The 7,522-nt window shown below is 38.3% G+C and overlaps 1 non-coding gene across 1 annotated transcript; it reads left to right on the plus strand.

Annotated features, from left to right (window-relative positions):
- Nucleotides 1–7,115: 7,115 nt before the first annotated feature.
- On the plus strand, nt 7,116–7,222 carry LOC120069793. The gene has a single exon (XR_005479697.1). It is a non-coding gene; the product is annotated as a small nucleolar RNA R71 (small nucleolar RNA).
- Nucleotides 7,223–7,522: the final 300 nt, after the last annotated feature.

Below are 7,522 nucleotides of genomic sequence, written 5' to 3' on the forward strand. Positions count from 1 at the left end.
AGTGAGATGTAACTATAGAGGAAAAATGGTAAATTGGCCCAGCTGTACTTACGAGCATCTGTGAAGGGTCATTGTACTCATGATTGGTTATATACGATGGACACAAAAATATATCTGTGGTAAGAAGAGTTCAGCTGTTGGTCTTTAGTGGAATGCCTGACGGTTAACGGATGGTGGATCTCGTGGTTAAAGAGTTTAGTCAGCTATTCACGTACCGTTGGAACTTTGAGCCACAGGTCCATTAGGTCCCCTGGGTAGCTTGGATAAAGTCGAGAATCAGTGTTTGGGTCAGTTTGAAATGTTCATATTGACAAGAGGGAGTTTGATTATATATGATATAATTGGACTGGTTAATTATATATGATACAATTGGCTAACTGTATGAGATACATTATTTTGGAGGAAATTAGATATAAATATGATTTATATCAAGTGGAGGAGAAATCACTATAGTAGATATGTGATATCAAATTATAGGGTAAAAATATAATATAATTATATTCATCAATTATTATATTGGTTAATTACATGATAATTGGCCGAAAACCCCTCCTCGGTCGTGTGTTAGTGAGAGAATCCGAAGTCGGTTATTGTAACCTAAGAATAAAATGAAAATTTGTTTCATTTTGCAAAAAAAGGTTTGAAAAATTCGCAATCAGTGTGAAAATGTAACGATCGCCTAATTTGAGAGCATATCTAGAGTTGGTTTAACTTCACTACACTTCGCTCAACTCTGGTAGCTGTCTCAACTAACTGAGTGAAATCCACCTAATTACCTGTAAAGGTAACGGGAGTATGTATCTACTTCCTTAGGCCATTCTTAAATCTCCTACATCTCTTTTTCTCTTTCGCAATGATTGGAAGGGCATACTGAGATAACTTTGTATCTCTACTCATACTCAGCGACCGCCATTGATCCCTGAGTTAGCCCAAGAAACTAATCCCTTTATGCTTCCTTGAAAGAACTAGGGAAGTATTTATCTTCAAATACTTTTCTAAACTCAGACCAAGACATAGCTCTGAACTGCTCCTCCTGGCCTCCATCACTTTCCACCATTTCTCAGCCCATTTCTGTAGCAGAAACACCGCTAACTCGACCTTACGGTCCTCAGGGCATCTCATAACACTAAAACATTTCTCAATAAAGTCCAACCAGACCTCAACATCTGTTGGATCTGTGGCTCCATCAAACGTCGTGGCACCTAAAGCTTTCATCCTCTCGATGCCGTATGTCTTCTCTAAATTTGTCTAAATTGATCCAACACTCGCCACTAATCTCTGGGTGATCCTATCAAATACTCGGTTCTCATCTTGGGATCCGTTCTTCCCGTGGGTATGTAGGATTGTATCAGAACAACGGGAAGCACAAGGAGCATCTAAGCACTCTAATTCACTAATTTTGCAACAATATAAAGCATGCTCTTGCAGGAAAAACAAGTGAGTTTCAAGACATACCTCTTGTAGAACTGCTTCAAAGGTCCTTCTTCAGTGCTATTCTTCTTCCAAATCTTGTTGCATACCACCTCTAGATCTTCCCCACTATTCTCTTGGTGCTCTAGATTGAGTTTGTGAGACTCAAAAATAGCTCGAATCAAAGGATGAAGGAGAAATGCTCAGCAAGTGCAGTATCTTGTTGAAGAACTCTTTCTTCAACCTGAATTTTCTCCGAAATTCTCTATAGATTGCATGCCCGATTTTCACTCTAATCTCTCATTATTATTGCAGATCAACATGCAAGGAGAGAAGTTGCATGAGTTGCAGCTCATGCTTGGAGAAGCAAGGCAAAATTGAATGCACTTTGTGTGAGCTACTTAGTGTGATTATAATGAAAAAACTTTTTTTTCCATTTTGTGTTTTGCTTTTTACCTTTCCAATTTTATCACAAAATCAAAATTTAAATTAAAAATCTGTTTTTGATTTTGAAATGAAAAATTAATTATTTCATAATAATTATTTAAATAAAAACTTAATAAATTTAATATCAAAATATTAAATTAATTTTAACACTATCCATCCTTATATATTTAAATCATATTTTAATATATAATTCTCCTATTCGTTTAATTCTCAAATTAAGCATTGTAATTATATCTCATATAATTACTAATTCCCTTATTCTTAATTGAACAATTCAAATTAACTTATCACGTTATTCTAGAGCTAGTCCATTACGAGCTAGTAGAGGGACCTCGCGGACCTACAGATCATGGGCTCCAATGTTCCGAGATTAATTGACTAAACTCATTAGGCCAAATTAATCTCCATTCGTTAACTAATGGATCACTCCACTAAAGCCTATAATTGCACTCCCCTCACTGTAGATATATTATGTCCACATAATTTAACCATAATCAGCAAGTTAACTCTTCCGAGGTTGTTCGTAATAATGGCTGGGTCAAATATCTGTTTTACCTCCGAGATTACGTCTTATTCCTCAAGTCCCTACTGATCCTCTAATGAAAAACTAGTTTGTGATCCAATCACTAAACCAAACTCTCTCAACCCAGTGAGAGGGTGGGGCCCCTTGTTCAAGACCTGGATTCAGTACTTGAGAGAACAACCTTTCTGCTATCCATAAATCGGGTAGGTGTGAACTCTGTCTTGCACCCTATGTCCCCAGCTATCTATCTGGTCTTACCCCTGAAATGGGAGTCTTATTGAGCCGGCACTATTGAGCCAACCCTCACCTATGCAAATTTAAGGGCAATCTTGAATAAATAGAAGTTCATAGTTAGCTCAGGATTAAGATCGAGTTACCTAGGTCATCTAGGTGAAATAGTCAGTCTTAAATAGTAAACAATGTTATAAAGTAAAATTTACTTATTTCTTGGTCCTGATCTTATGCAAACTCATTGCATAGGATGCTCACTCTTCATGCCATAATATGTACGAATTAGGATCACTTTGTATGTAGCACTTTACAACTCTTTGTAACAACTACAGAGTAGGCCGCATCCAATGGTGTTACCAGAATAAGGTGCCCAACCTTATTCATGTACCATAGATCATTTTGACTATTTACTGAACCTGATCCACTTTTATGTCTCCACATAAAGTTCAAGTACTCATACAATAGTCATGGGTATTAGTTTATTGGATTTAGACTTTCATACAATTTATAAAATCAATAATAAGTATATTGATTATAGAATATGTTTATCATTTTAGAAACTGCGAGTTTTAGGACATAAAACCCAACAATACTCCCACTTGGACTAAAACTCCAGTGGATCAATATATACAAATATAGACAATGTTGAGTTTACATGGAGAGAATAAAATATACAAATACACTAGGGCATTACAATACCCATAAATTCTCCCACTTGCCTTAGTGATACAAAACTCGTAGACCTAGTCCTACTAGGTGACCCTCGAACACTTTAGCCGAGAGGGCCTTCGTAAATGGATCAGCTAAGTTGTCTTTGGAAGCAATCTGGGTGACGATTACGTCTCCTCTGTGTACAATCTCCCTGATGAGATGGTACTTCCGCTCGATATGCTTTCCTCTTTTATGGCTTCGTGGTTCCTCTGATTTTGCAACTGCTCCATTATTGTCACAATAGAGAGTGATAGGCAGATGCATATTAGAAACTACTTCCAGATCTGTCAGGAATTTTCTGAGCCATACTGCTTCTTTTGGTGCTTCGCTTGCAGTTACATACTCAGCTTCCATTGTGGAGTCTGCAATACAACTCTGCTTGATGCTTCTCCATACAACTGTTCCTTCGTTAAGAGTGAATACCGACCCCGAAGTTGATTTCCTCGAATCAATATCGGTCTGAAAGTTAGAATCGGTGTATCTAGTAAGAATCAGATCTTTAGGACCATACACGAGCATATAATCTCTCGTTTTTCAAAGATACTTGAGAATGTTTTTAACAGCAGTCCAATGGTCATGACCAGAATTGGACTGAAATCTGCTGACAATTCCTACGACATAGCATATATCGGGAAGAGTACACAACATTGCATACATCAAACTCCCAACTGCAAATGCATATGGAATTGGATTCATCTCCTCAACCTCTTGAGGTGTCTTAGGACTCCGTTCCTTAGACAGGTGAATTCCATGCTTGAAAGGTAAAAATCCTTTCTTGGAATTTTGCATTTTATACCTAGACAACATCTTGTCTATATAAGATACTTGAGATAATGCCAATGTTCTGTTCTTGCGATTCCGAACTATTTGGATTCCAAGAACATACTGTGTTTCTCCCAAATCTTTCATTTGGAATTGCGAAGCTAGCCATCTCTTAACGTTAGCTAGATATTCTACCTCATTCCCAATGAGTAGAATATCATCAACATACAACACTAGAAAAGCAACAGTTTTGTTGATAAATTTTCTTGTATACACAGGGTTCTTCAACATTTTGTTCAAAGCCATAAGATTTGATCGCAGCGTAAAATCTCATATTGCAAGATCTAAAAGCTTGTTTTAATCCATAAATGGATTGATTAAGCTTGCAAACCTTTTGCTCTTGACCCTGCTGTATGAACCCTTCTAGTTAAGACATATAGATACTCTCTTCAAAATAGCCACTTAGAAAAGCTGTCTTGACATCCATTTGCATATTTCATAATCATAAAATGTGGATATGGACAAGAGTATTCTAATAGACTTTATCATGGAAACTAGAAAGAAGGTTTCATCAAAATCTACCCCCTTTCTTTGGGTAAACCCTTTTGCCACAAGTTTAGCTGTATACCTTATCAGTTTGGTCTCATTTTCTCTTGTAGATCCATTTACAACCGATGGGTTTTACCCCTTCTGGTTGATCTACAAGATCCTAGACAGAATTGAAATACATAGATTCCATTTCAAGGTCCATGGCTTTAATCCATTAGTCTTTGTCCACAACGTTTATTGCTTACAAATCCGTCAACCCATGATGGTTTTCATGAGGATCAATTCGTTGTTTGCATTAGGAACCACTGTCATCCCCCCTTTTTTGGAAACGCATTGCATGGAACTAACCCAAACGTTATCTGCGATGGGGTAGATAATGCTGGTATCTAACCATTTGATTGTTTCCTTTTTGACAACCTCTTTCATCGCAGGGTTCAGTCTACGTTGAGGTTCTATTGAGCCCTTCTGATTTTCTTCAAGCCGGATTCGATGCATGTAATACGTTGGGCTAATGCCTCTGATGCCTATGAGCATCCATCTGATCGCTCTAATATATTTTTTTAAAACACTGATCAACGCGGTTTCTTTTTCTTTAGGTAACATAGAGGATATGATGATTGGTAAGGTTTCATTATGGCCGAGAAATACATACTTCAAGTGGGTTGGTAGAGTTTTTAGTTCTAGTGTAGGTGGTTGCTCTAAAGAGGGCTTTTGTGCTTTTCTTTCTTCATCCAAATTCAGCATTTCATCATTCTTCAACATCTCTGTTATCGCATGGAAAGTTTCAATGGATGCTATAGCATCCTCTCTTTCTTCATTCTCTTCCTCGGATTCCCAATTTCCAACGCAAGTTTGTTCATCATCGGAATCAGATAAGCCATCCTCATCTGGGAACTTCATTGCCTTGATAATATTGAACCTGAGCTTCTTTCCGTTGACGCTCATTGTGATTTCTCCCTTATGCACATCTATTTGAGCACGACCAATAGACAAGAATGGTCATCCCAATATGATTGAAACATTTTTATCTGCCTCATAATCTAAGATAATGAATTCTGCAGGTAGGATGAGTCTGTCTATTGTTACCATGACATCCTTTAATTTCCCTTCAGGGTGCACCAAGGATCTATCGGCTAGTTGAAGAGTCACCGTTGTGGGTGTTAGCTGTTCCACATCCAATCTTTTGAAAATTGAAAGGGGCATTAAGTTTATGCTTGCCCCGAGATCGCATAATGCTTGGCCAATATAGACTCCTCCTATTGATTAGGGTATTGTGAAACTGCCTGGGTCATGCATCTTTGGTGGAATTATAGTGTTGTATTCTTGTGTCAATGCCACCATGATGAATCTTCCCGTGCTTCTCTTCTTCGAGACAATGTCCTTCACAAATTTCGCATACATAGGCATCTACTCTATCGCTTCTATTAATGGAATATTGATGTGAAATTGTTCAATATTTCCAAGAAGCGCTGATACTGGCCTTCATCGTTATGTTTCTATTTTAGTCTTTGAGGAAATGGAGGTACTTCCAGTGTTTCATGGTTTGGAGGCTTAGAGGTGATCGCATCTTCTGGTTCCCTGGTTGTTTCAGACTTATTTGATTCAGTCTGCGATAGAGGCTTCTTTGATTCAATCGCAGGTTGCACCTTTGATTCAGTCTTGCAGGCTTTTTACTGACTTCTATCGCCGCCTTTCCACTCCTTAAAGTGGCTGCTTGACAATGTTCTTTCCCGACATTCCCTGGATTGTGTGGAAGCTCAGTTGAGCTAGGCAATGTCCTTTGGGGTCTGTTCTTTAGCTCTCCCGCAATTTATCCCATTTGAATTTCCAAATTGTGGATGAATATAGCTTGGTTTTGAAGGACTTTTTCATTCTTTTCGATGTATTCCTTCAACAAGTTCTCCAGGGATGATGATGATGGTGGTCGAGAACTACTAGCTTGCTGTTGTCCATTAGATCTATGGAAGAACCCTGGCGGTCCTTCTCTCTGAGCCACAGGCTGACTGCTTTGTTGTTGGTTGTTCTTCCAAGAAAAATTGGGGTGATTTCGCCACCCCTGGTTATAAGTGTTTGAATAAGGATTGTTTTTTACAAAGTAAACTGATTGAGGATTTCGTGGGCATTCCTCAAAAGAATGTGATTCTTCACATAAGACACAGCTGGTGCTTGTTTGCTCTATCGCATTCACTTGCCCATTTCGAGCTTCTGAATTGCTTATTGCGATGCTTTGCAGCAAGTTTATCATCGCATTCATCTAATTTTGTAATGATGAGATGACACCATTACTTGATTACCTTCTTTAGGCTTCGTTCTTTGATTGCTTTCTTGCCGATATTCATGGTTTTTTTAGAAGCGATCAAGAATATTCTTTGCTTCATCATATGTTTTGTCCAGAAGACCTCCTACTGCTGCCGCATTGACAGCTATCTGCGATGTTGAGTTAAGTTCATGATAGAAAATCTCCATTTGGAGGCAATCAGGTAATGTATTGTGTGGGCAGTCACGTACTAGCCTCTTGAATCTCGCCCATGCATCACTGAGCGATTCATCTTCTTCTTGTTCAAAATTGGTGATCAATCTCCTCCTTTTGGCATTTTTTGTGGGAGGAAATACTTTTTCATAAATTTCTCCACAACTTGTTCCCATGACGTTATCTCTTCTGGTTCGAGAGAATATGCCCCTTTTCTTGCTTTATCGCATAGTGAAAATAGAAATAACGTGAATCGAACCTCTTCTGGGAAAATATTAGTGAACACAAAAGTGTTGCAGATTTCAGTGAAGCTTCGTAGATGGGCGTGCAGATCTTCACCACGCCGTCCTTTGAACTGTCTCGTTGTTTGTATCATTTGTAATATTATTGGCTTCATCTCGAACCTTGATCCATGCAAT

The sequence above is a fragment of the Benincasa hispida genome, unplaced genomic scaffold (assembly GCF_009727055.1).
Source record: "Benincasa hispida cultivar B227 unplaced genomic scaffold, ASM972705v1 Contig587, whole genome shotgun sequence".
Lineage (NCBI taxonomy): Eukaryota > Viridiplantae > Streptophyta > Magnoliopsida > Cucurbitales > Cucurbitaceae > Benincasa > Benincasa hispida.